General features: G+C 38.0%; 1 pseudogene; it reads right to left on the bottom strand.

Annotated features, from left to right (window-relative positions):
- Positions 1-589: 589 nt before the first annotated feature.
- LOC123935797 lies at positions 590-7,998 on the bottom strand (annotated as a pseudogene).
- Between the last annotated feature and the right edge of the window lie 4,037 nt (positions 7,999-12,035).

Genomic DNA, 12,035 nt, shown 5'->3' with positions numbered 1-12,035 from the left:
GCACGTACTGCATGGAGCACTGGGTGTGATGCCAAAACAATGAACACTGTTATGCTGTAAATAAGCAAATAAAAAATAAATAAATAAATAAATAAAAAAGAAACAGTGACTTATGGTCACTGTTCTATTATATTAACCACAGCATTTTGGGAAAATATAAAAAAAAATGTTGACCAGTTAAACTTAGACCTTAAAATACAGGATGTGGGTAGAGTTTCATCTGGTTGGTCATAAATTTCACCTAATATGTAGGTCCTTCAGAAAAACATGAATACAAAAAGAGCTTCATGTTCTCCTTGCTTTTCATAACAATTCTGAGTTTAAAGGGATTCACCTAAAACAATCTCCTACAGGTCAGTGGAGCTTTTCTTCCCCATCCAAGCACACACCATACCCACCAACACTCACCTTGCCTTTATCCAAATTCAAGTCAGTAAGGAAAACTTTTAGTCTCACATCTATGTTATGCCTGGAGAAGTGGCTTGTCACACACACACACTTCTCTGCTAGGAGGCAATGTTGGTACAGAAGTACAGTATTTCTAGTTTTTTGTTCCAAGTATGTACAACACGCAGCACTGCCATATCAGGTAAACATGTGCACAGGGGAAGATGAGGCGTGGGCTCATAGAAAGCAGTCACATGGAAATCAAAAGGACTTTCTCTTTCAGAGTTCCCCTATCTTTATTTGTAGAGGTTATCCAATAATTTCTTTAATTACATTGCATACTTCTGAGTCCCTTTGCGAGCTATTCTGTTGTACTTTTCTCTGTTTTGTAGATACGAGCAATCTCAGGCACTAAAGGGTCATCTGGATTGGGATCACACAACAGAGAACAGATGGACAAGAGTACTTTTGAAATAGTGCTGGAGACCACTGTGACTGGAGAATATCAAGACCAATGCTGCCATTACTGTTAATATTTGGATGATAAATTCTTTTTGTAAATGCAACCTCAGGAGGCTTGAAGGAGTAATCTGTTGGGAAATGAATTTTCAAGAAAAATACTCCACCCTGATAGGGACTGACATTCTTGTGGATTCTCTACAGAGCCATCTTAGGAGGCAGGTGGCAGTAGGCCCCAGGCAGTGACAGGGACAGAGGAGGGACTGGGAACAGGCGAGGGGGAGCGAGGCCACCTCAGTGCTGGTGGGTCAGCCAGAGAAGATGGGGAGTTCCGGAGCGCAGGTCAGGCAAGACGGACTGAGGGCAGGGGCCCACTTGACTCCTGAGCCTGCCGCAGTGGTCACTGCATCACCCAGTGGCAGCCCCTTTATGTGCTGCCCTCCAACATGCCAGCCGCCTGTACCCAAGGCGCCACAGCCAAAGCTACCGCTTCCACCTATTTTCACTGCCCCTGCCTCAGCCGCCACATATCCCTCCACCAGGAAGCAAGAGTCCAGGCCATGGGCTTTGCTGGCGCCATTCAGTGAGACAGCCAGAGGGTCTGCCTGTTGCAGGTCGACGGAGGGACACGCTGGCGAATGGGCGGGCAGCACCCCCGGGGTGGTAAAACACTTTTGTATATATTATCTCAATGCAAAGAGGAGAAAAAAAATAAAATACTGACATACATAGCGGGGGATTTTTGTGACTCTAAACATTTCTTCTACTTATCATTGGTAAGGGATAAAGTGAAGGCAAACTCTGGATGTTTTTAAATAGTGTTTATTTCTGTAAGTGTATCCTACTGGAAGAATGGGACCATGGGGTCTAATTCTCAGTCCCAGGGACTGTGGTTGCTTTGAAGTTCTCACAAACTTTTTCTTTTGACTGAATCATCTATTTTACTGCATAAAAACAGATTTTAATCTTGAGAAACCTAAGGTTTAATAAAAAAGATTACTGTCAGTATCAATTGAAAGGATGGAGAACAGAAACATTCAGTGAATTTTTGCTGTTCATTGGGACATACCTTTATTAGCATATAACCCCCCTAAGACAGACCATGGAGACTAGATCAGGTCTGGGTGTAATGTGCTGAATTTTGGTGCAGAAATGAAAGGTAAAATATTTGTCTCAATGAGGAAAGATCCATTACTGCACTTTTCAAAATGTCAAGATTACATTTGAAAAGTAGTTGTAATTTTCTCCCATTTCCTAAAGATAATTCTCTGCTTGTACTTCCCCCATAAAAATCCATGACTTAATGAAAATTTTCTTAACAGTATTAAGATAATAAACCTAACCTAACATGGCTTAGAGTACAGATTATTTTTTTCTTAGTATCTGGATTCCAGAGAATAAAAACATAACATTACTGGTGATTTAATAATATTTTGTCTTTTCGACCACTTCAGTTTTGTAGGAGGTCATAATTTGTTTTAGAAGCTTTGTCAAATAAAGAATCACTTTTGGACATATTAATCCTAAAAGAAGAAAACATATTCCTATATGTTTGAGATATTTATATATATAATAGCCTACCTCAGATAAATTGAATCTTGCTATATAAAACAATGTACATTTGTGTATATTTGGTATACTTTACAAAGTCCTGATTATATAGGCAATAGCAATACAGCTAAACATTGCATTATACTCTACAACTATTAAACCATTAAAGTTTATTGTGGTGCAAATGTTAAAAATACTAGTAGCTATTTAGAGTTAGATATTACATAGCGATGTTTAATGAGATTAATGAATGAGAAATGCACAATAAAGTACTCAAATATTTTTAAGAAAAATTAATTTCAATTTATTAGAAATATTAATGTAACAAATATTTTTAAAAGCCCAGGTAAGGAAATTCTGGTGGGTGGTCACTTGTACAAAATCAGTAACTTTAAACATTCAGTTAAAATTTCTGTCACCATCCTGGGGCGTGAGAGGACATATGGACAAGAGTTCAAAGATTTATGTAAATTTGCAGATGTCAACAGGTAATTTGCCTTTATATTGGACAATTATTTTTAGTCCATAACCATTGATCCAGAAAAGTGGTACAAAAATTATGGACTTTCCTTGCAGAAATTAAACAGTGTATCTTTGTAAGAAATACTCAAACATAAAACATCATTTAGATTGTTCTTTGGGTGTTGAGTTTGCTAAGTTCCTTATAGATTTTGGATACTAGCCCTTTATCTGATATGTCGTTTGCAAATATCTTCTCCCATTCTGTCAGTTGTCTTTTGGTTTTGTGAACTGTTTCCTTTGCTGTGCAAAAGCTTTTGATCTGGATGAAATCCCAATAGTTCATTTTTGCCCTTGCTTCCCTTGCCTTTGCTGTTGTTCCTAGGAAGATGCTGCTATGGCTGAGGTTGAAGAGGTTGCTGCCTGTATTCTCCTCAAGGATTTGGATGGATTCCTTGCTCACATTGAGGTCCTTCATCCATTTTGAGTCTATTTTCATGTGTGGTGTAAGGAAGTGGTCCAATTTCATTTTTCTGCATGTGGCTGTCCAATTTTCCCAGCACCATTTATTGAAGAGGCTGTCTTTTTTCCATTGGACATTCTTTCCTGCTTTGTTGAAGATTAGTTGACCATAGAGTTGAGGGTCGATTTCTGGGCTATTCTGTTCCACTGATCTATGTGTCTGTTTTTGTGCCAGTACCATGCTGTCTTGATGATGACAGCTTTGTAATAGAGCTTGAAGTCTGGAATTGTGATGCCACCAACTTTGGCTTTCGTTAGAAATGGGCAGAGGACCTGAACAGACATTTCTGCAAAGAAGACATCCAGATGGCCAACAGACACATGAAAAAGTGCTCCACGTCACTCGGCATCAGGAAATACAAATCAAAACCACAATGAGAGATCACCTCACACCAGTCAGAATGGCTAAAATGAACAAGTCAGGAAATGACAGATGCTGGCAAGGATGTGGAGAAAGGGGAACCCTCCTCCACTGTTGATGGGAATGCAAGCTGGTGCAATCACTCTGGAAAACAGCATGGAGGTTCCTCAAAATGTTGAAAATAGAACTACCCTATGACCCAGCAATTGCACTACTGGGTATTTACACTAAAGATACAAACATAGTGATCCGAAGGGGCACTTGTACCCGAATGTTTATAGCAGCAATGTCTACAATAGCCAAACTATGGAAAGAACCTAGATGTCCATCAACAGATGAATGGATAAAGAAGATGTGGTATATATACACAATGGAATACTATGCAGCCATCAAAAGAAATGAAATCTTGCCATTTGCGACAACGTGGCTGGAACTAGAGGGTATCATGCTTAGTGAAATAAGTCAATTGGAGAAAGACAACTATCATATGATCTCCCTGATATGAGGACATGGAGAAGCAACATGGGGGGTTAGTGCGATAGGAGAAGAATAAATGAAACAAGATGGGATTGGGAGGGAGACAAACCATAAATGACTCTTAATCTCGCAAAACAAACTGGGGGTTGCTGGGGGGAGGTGGGATTGGGAGAGGGGGAGGGGATGTGCTATCGTGAGTGCTGTGAAGTGTGTAAACCTGGCGATTCACTGACCTGTACCCCTGGGGATAAAAATACATTTAAAAAAAAAACAAACATCATTTAGATTCAACTAAATATAAAAATTTCTGTATGTTCAAAACAGACATTTTCACATAGATCATCTTTTTTTCAAGATTTCATTGGTTTGTTTGAGAGGGAGAGAGAGGGTGAGAGTGTGGGCACACAAGCGGGGTGGAGCAAGGTAGGGGCAGAGGGAGAAGGACAAGCCAGCTCCCCACTGAGCAGGGAGCCAAATGCAGGGCTTGGTCCCAGGACCCTGAGATCCCACTTGCACTGAAGACAGGCACTTTAAGAGACTGAGCCACCCGGGGAACCTCTCCATGTGGATTGTCTTAGGTCATCTTCACAATGACCTTGTGGAGCAATTATTTCAATTTTAAAAATAAGCAGATTAGACTTAGAGAGTGTAAGGATCTTGTTCAGAATCTCAGCTGCTTGATGGTTGATGTGAACCTTAATTGAGCTCTTCTACCCCAATTATAGTGCTTTTCCACTACCTACGCCAGCTCAAATAATTAATAGCCTCATTTGGACATCTCAATAAGTCTCTTATTTTTTCAGTAAATATCTACACGATTTCTAGTATTTCTGATATTTCTGTGTTACATAGTGGAGATTGAAGAGTTACCTTGACGATCTCAAGTAAACTTTGTTCTTCTGTATATTTTTAGTATGTTGTTTTTCTCTGGCTGTTTTCAAAACTTTCAAATTAAGCATAAATTTGACTGTATGTGCATAGGTGCTATTTTATTTGCATTTACTATGCTTGTGCTCTAATGAGCTTGAATTTGTACATTTATGTTTTTCACCAAATTAGAGAAATAAACCACATTTTTTAATCCATTTATTCTGTCCCTTTATTTATTTATTTATTTATTTTTCTTTCCTGGTACTATCACTGCATATATGTAAGACCATCTTCAATTGTTGCAGGTTTTATGATTCTGTTCATATTTTGCATTTGTCTCTCTAATTTATTATTTATCTCTCTTAAAGTTCTATCTTCAATACGTTAGGTGAAATTTTTATTTCGGATTGTATTTTTCACTTTTTAATTTCTTTTTTATTCTTCTTTTATAGCTTCTATTCCTTTGCTGAGATCTGTCTTTTTATTCATCTTCAATGTATTTCCATATCCATGAAGATAATTACAGTAGCTTCTTTAAAATCTGTTCTGATTCCAAAATCTTGATCCATCTCTAGTTTTGTCTTCATTGATTGTCTTTTTCTTTGAGTGTGGCATTTTTCAGTTTCATTGAAATTTGTGTAATTTGGACTTGTGTTCTGTGTATGAATTATACATTGTAGAGATTCTGGATTAGGTTATATACTTTCAAAGAATATTGACTTTTTTTTTTTTTTGAATGTTGAGTTTGACAGAACTCAAACTAAAATTTTTTCCATCTGGTGCATGGCAATTTCAGCCAAATTAGGTATAACGTGGTGTTTCTTATCTTACCTTTTTAGAGACCCTACCCCCCCACTCCACTCTGACCCCTCTTAATTTTTTCAGCGTGTAATTGTCCCAGACTCTGCCCTTCGAGGTTCATCAGTCTAATAAAAAGGTCTTATCACTTCCATATTGTAATTGCACAACATTGCACTAATGGTGTCTGCCCTCAGTCTCTGAGTGTTAAAACTAGGAAACTTACCTAGGATTATTCTCTTCTAGCAAGTGTTTACTTACCTGTAACATCTCCCTGCTTTGCTCAGTCTTCAGTGTCCTTAGATAATTGCTTTTCTTTACATATTACCCTGTAGTTTATGGAATCAGATAACATGTGGTGTTTGTACCTGGCTTCTTTTACTTAGCATAATGCTTTAAAATTAATTTTCAATATTGCATATATAATAGATTATTCCCTTATGTTTATATTCTTTTACTATTGAGTAGTATTTTGTTGTGTGAATATGCCACAATGTGTTAACCCACTAACAATTTAATGAACACTTGGGTTAATTTTAGTTTGGACTATTATGAATAAATTTCTTTAAAAAATCAGACATATGTTGTGTGGAAATATAGTTTTATATTTTTTGAAATTACTTGGTCATGTGTAAGTGTTACATATAACTTAAACTATCAAATTTTTTTTTCAAAAGCAATGACATTATTTTATATTCCCATCAGTAATGTTTGAGATTTCCTGTGGATCCACATTTTCACTTGGTATTATCAGTCTTTTAAACTTTAATTATTCTAGGGAAGCCTGGGTGGCTCAGTTGGTTAAGCGGCTGCCTTTGGCTCACCTCATGATCCCAGGATTCTGAGATTGAGCCCCCAGGGAGCCTGCTTCTCCCTCAACCTACTTCTGCTCTTTCTCTCTGTCAAATAAATAAATAAAATCATAAAAAAACACTTTAATCATTCTAGCAATTATATAGTATTATCTCATTATTTAAATGTGCATTTCTCTAGTGACTAATGCTGTTGAACATATTTTTAAATGTTTATTTATCATCTGTATATTTTTATGTCTTTAAAATCTCCTGCCTAATTTAAATTTGATTATTTTAATATTGTGTTGAAATTATTCTTTACATCCTCTAGATACAAATCCTTTTTTTTTAGAAGTTATGAGATCATTTTATTTTTTTTTCAGTGTAACAGTATTCATTCTTTTTGCACAACACCCAGTGCTCCATGCAAAACGTGCCCTCCCCATTACCCACCACCTGTTCCCCCAACCTCCCACCCCTGACCCTTCAAAACCCTCAGGTTGCCCCAACCTCCCACCCCTGACCCTTCAAAACCCTCAGGTTGTTTTTCAGAGTACATAGTCTCTTATGGTTCGCCTCCCCTCCCCAATGTCCATAGCCCGCTCCCCTCTCCCAATCCCACCTCCTCCAGCAACCCCCAGTTTGTTTTGTGAGATTAAGAGTCATTTATGGTTTGTCTCCCTCCCAATCCCATCTTGTTTCATTTTTTGTATCTATAGTTTGCAAATATTTCTCCCAAACTCTTTTAGCCTTTTATTTTATTACCAGTGTATTTTTCAGAACAACAGTTTCTGATCTTGAAAGTCTTGAACTTGACAGTTTTTGAAAATACTTTGTGATTTTTAAAATTAAACTATTATAGAGCAGGTTTAGGTTCATAGCAAAATTGAGCAATGGTACAGAGATTTCCCACATTGCTTCCCTCCTTCATTATAAGCATTTTTCCACAGAAGTGGTATATTTGTTACAATCTCTGAACCTATACTGACACATAATTATCACCCAAACCCACCATTTACATTATGATTCTCTCCTGGGATTGCATATTCTATGATTTTGATAAAATGCATAGTATCCACCATTATACATATGTAGGTATATGCATATATCCACCATTATGGTATCATACAAAATAGTTTCAGAGCCTAAAATCATCTGTGTTCTGCTTATTTATCTTTCCCTCTGCCCTCACTTATAGAAACCACTGATTTTTTTGCAGTAAACATTCTGGTGTCTGGATGTATCACAGTTTATTTGTCCATTTACCTTCTGAAGGGTATCTTGGTTGCTATCAATTCCGGTAAGTTGCTCTGTAGGCATTGCTTTAAGCTTGTTTGGGGGAAATACCAAGTTCTCTAAGGTATTTATTTTAGAAATATTTAGAAATATTTTATTTAGAAATATTTTTAATATTTCTTGCAAGGCAGGTCTGGTGGCAATGAATTTCAGTAATTTTTGTTTGAGATAGTATTTCTTCTTCACTTTTAAAATGTAATTTTGTAGGGTACAAAATTATAGATTGATGGATATTTTTCCCCTCAACACTTTAAATATTTCACTCCACTCTCTTGTTTGCATGATTTTCTGAGAAGTTGGATGTAATTCTTATCTTTGTCCCTCTATAGGTTAAGATTTTTTTCCCTCTGGGTTTTTTCTGAATTTTTTCTATATCTTTGATTTTCTGTAGTTTGAATATGATATGCCTTGGTGTAGTTTTTGGCATTTATCCTGCTTTCTATTCCCATGATTTGGTATCTGGTATTAATTTGGGAAAGTTTTCCATCATTGTTTCAGATAGTTCTTCTATTCCTCTCTTTCTTCTTCTGGTATTTCCATTACTTGGATATTCTACCTCTTGTAATTATTCCACAGTCTCTGAGTAGTCTGGAGTTGTTTTTTGTTTGTTTGTTGGTTGGTTGGTTGTTTGGTTTGTCGGTTTTTCAGTCTTTTTCCTTTTGCTTTTCATTTTGGAAGATTTTATTGTGATACCCTCCAACTCAGAGATTCTTTAGTCAGATATATTAATGTCCAGTTTCATAATAAGCTCATGAAAGGTTTTCTTAATTTCTGTAGAGCAGTTTTCTTTGTTTGTTTGTTTGTTTTTGTTGTGGTTTTATCTGTAGCATTGCTTTTTGACTCTTTATTAGAATTTCCAAATCTGTGTTTACACTGCCCATCTATACTTACATACTGTTTACTTTATCCACAGATCCCTTAGCATATCAATCCTGGTTGTTTTATATCCCAGGTCTTATATCCCAACATCTCTGCCATGTCTGGTTCTTATGCTTGCTCTGTCACTTCGAATGGTGATTTTTGTCATTAGGTATACATTGTAATTTTTTAAAAATAGTTCTCCATGATAAAACAGGTAAAGGAACTGCTGTACATAGGCCATTGGCAATGTAGTGGTGAGGTACGGGGAATGGAAGTGTTCTGTACTCCATTGTTAAGTCCCAGGCTTTTAATGAGTCTCTGCCTCTGGAATGTGAACTTCACAACTGTTTCTCAGGTTTTTCTTACCCCCAATGTGGGAGAGACTAGCAGGGTGAGCTGGATTTTGGTATTTCCCATTCACAGGTCTCTTAGGCTGATAACACCCCAGCAGCTTAGGTTCCAATTAACCAGCTTTACCTAAGGAAAGTCCTTATGAATAGGCTGGAATATTCTGGAGTATTTCAAAGTTTTCTGGAGTGTTCAGAGTCTTTCCTCTCTCCTTGCCAGAAGCAAAGGAGGAATATGCTCTGATATTGACTGTGGGATTCTGGTCAATCTCACAAAACTGTAGGAACCTATCTGCTTCCCTATTTTCCCAGGAATATTTTAACTCTCAAACGTGTCTACATTGAGCCTCTAGCCATTCCTCAGTTACAGTTCATGTTTTCCTATCTCAGCACAATATCCATAGCTATTCCTCTCTCAGTCTCTGCTCCATTAACCCCCAAATTCCTTTATTCAGCTGTCTGCCTCTTCAGTCTTGAACAGTGATTTGTAGAGCGTCCCATCTCTTATAAATTCAAGATTTGTTAAGAGTCTAAGTCCGTAATGCTTTATAGTTGTTAGGAAGAGTGGCAACTTCCAGGCTCTTTATATAAGCAACTAAAACCCAGAAGTCCACTTAATTTTTTGTATAGAATAATTCAGAAAATACAGAAGTCATGCATAATTGTGTCAAAATTATATAGAGCCACTAATAAAAAAATGGTTCTTGAATGAGTATTCTGTGATTTTTTTTAATTAATTTATTTTTTTCAGCGTAACAGTATTCATTGTTTTTGCACCACACCCAGTGCTCCATGCAATACGTGCCCTCCCTATTACCCACCACCTGGTTCCCCCAACCTCCCACCCCGCCCCTTCAAAACCCTCAGGTTGTCTTTCAGAGTCCATAGTCTCTTATGGTTCACCTCCCCTTCCAATTTCCCTCAACTTCCTTCTCCTCTCCATCTCCCAATGTTCTCCATGTTATTTGTTATGCTCCACAAATAAGTGAAACCATATGATACTTGACTCTCTCTGCTTGACTTATTTCACTCAGCATAATCACTTCCAGTCCCGTCCATGTTGCTACAAAAGTTGGGTATTCATCTTTTCTTTCTTTCTTTCTTTTTTATAAACATATAATGTATTTTTATCCCCAGGGGTACAGGTCTGTGAATCGCCAGGTTTATACACTTCACAGCACTCACGATACCACATACCCTACCCAATGTCCATAACCCCTCTCCCTCTCCCAACACCACCTCTCCCCAGCAAATTCTCTCCAAATTCTTATAAGCATAGGTATCTCTCCTCTTTTTTTTTTAAATTTATTTATTTTTATTTGCTTATTTACAGCATAACAGTGTTCATTGTTCTGGCATCACACCCAGTGCTCCATGCAGTACGTGCCCTCCCTATTACCCACCACCTGGTTCCTCAACCTCCCACCACACCCCACCCCCTCCCGCCGCCCCTTCATAACCCTCTGGTTGTTTTTCAGAGTCCACAGTTTCTCATGGTTCATCTCCCCTTCCAGTTTCCCTCAACTCCCTCTCCTCTCCATCTCCCCATGTCCTCCATGTTATTTGTTATGCTCCACAAATAAGTGAGACCATATGATACTTGACTCTCTCTGCTTGACTTATTTTGCTCAGCATAATTTCTTCCAGTCCCGTCCATGTTGCTACAAAAGTTAGGTATTCGTCCTTTCTGATGGAGGCATAATACTCCATTGTGTATATGGACCACATCTTCCTTATCCATTCATCCGTTGAAGGGCATCTTGGTTCTTTCCACAGTTTGGCGACCGTAGCCATTGCTGCAATAAACATTGGGGTACAAATGGCCCTTCTTTTCACTACATCTGTATCTTTGGGGTAAATACCCAGCAGTGCAATTGCAGGGTCATAGGGAAGCTCTATTTTTAATTTCTTCAGGAATCTCCACACTGTTCTCCAAAGTGGCTGCACTAACTTGCATTCCCACCAACAGTGTAAGAGGGTTCCCCTTTCTCCATATCCTCTCCAACACACATTGTTTCCTGTCTTGCTAATTTTGGCCATTCTAACTGGTGTTAGGTGGTATCTCAATGTTGTTTTAATTTGAATCTCCCTGATGGCTAGTGATGATGAACATTTTTTCATGTGTCTGATAGCCATTTGTATGTCTTCGTTGGAGAAGTGTCTGTTCATATCTTCTGCCCATTTTTTGATATGATTATCTGTTTTGTGTGTGTTGAGTTTGAGGAGTTCTTTGTAGATCCTGGATATCAACCTTTTGTCTGTACTGTCATTTGCAAATATCTTCTCCCATTCCGTGGGTTGCCTCTTTGTTTTGTTGACTGTTTCCTTTGCTGTGCAGAAGCTTTTGATCTTGATGAAGTCCCACAAGTTCATTTTTGCTTTTGTTTCCTTGGCCTTTGGAGACTTATCTTGAAAGAAGTTGCTGTGGCTGATATCGAAGAGGTTACTGCCTATGTTCTCCTCTAGGATTCTGATAGATTCCTGTCTCACGTTGAGGTCTTTTATCCATTTCGAGTTTATCTTTGTGAACGGTGTAAGAGAATGGTCGAGTTTCATTCTTCTACATATCGCTGTCCAGTTTTCCCAGCACCATTTATTGAAGAGACTGTCTTTTTTCCATTGAATATTTTTTCCTGTTTTGTCGAAGATTATTTCACCATAGAGTTGAGGGTCCATATCTGGGCTCTCCACTCTGTTCCATAGGTCTATGTGTCTGTTTTTATGCCAGTACCACGCTGTCTTGGTGATCACAGCTTTGTAGTAAAGCTTGAAATTGGGTAACGTGATGCCGCCAGTTTTGTTTTTGTTTTTCAACATTTCCTTGGCAATTCGGGGTCTCTTCTGGCTCCATAC

Source organism: Meles meles, chromosome Y (assembly GCF_922984935.1).
Source record: "Meles meles chromosome Y, mMelMel3.1 paternal haplotype, whole genome shotgun sequence".
Taxonomy (NCBI): domain Eukaryota; kingdom Metazoa; phylum Chordata; class Mammalia; order Carnivora; family Mustelidae; genus Meles; species Meles meles.
This window is presented reverse-complemented; position numbering and strand designations above follow the sequence as displayed.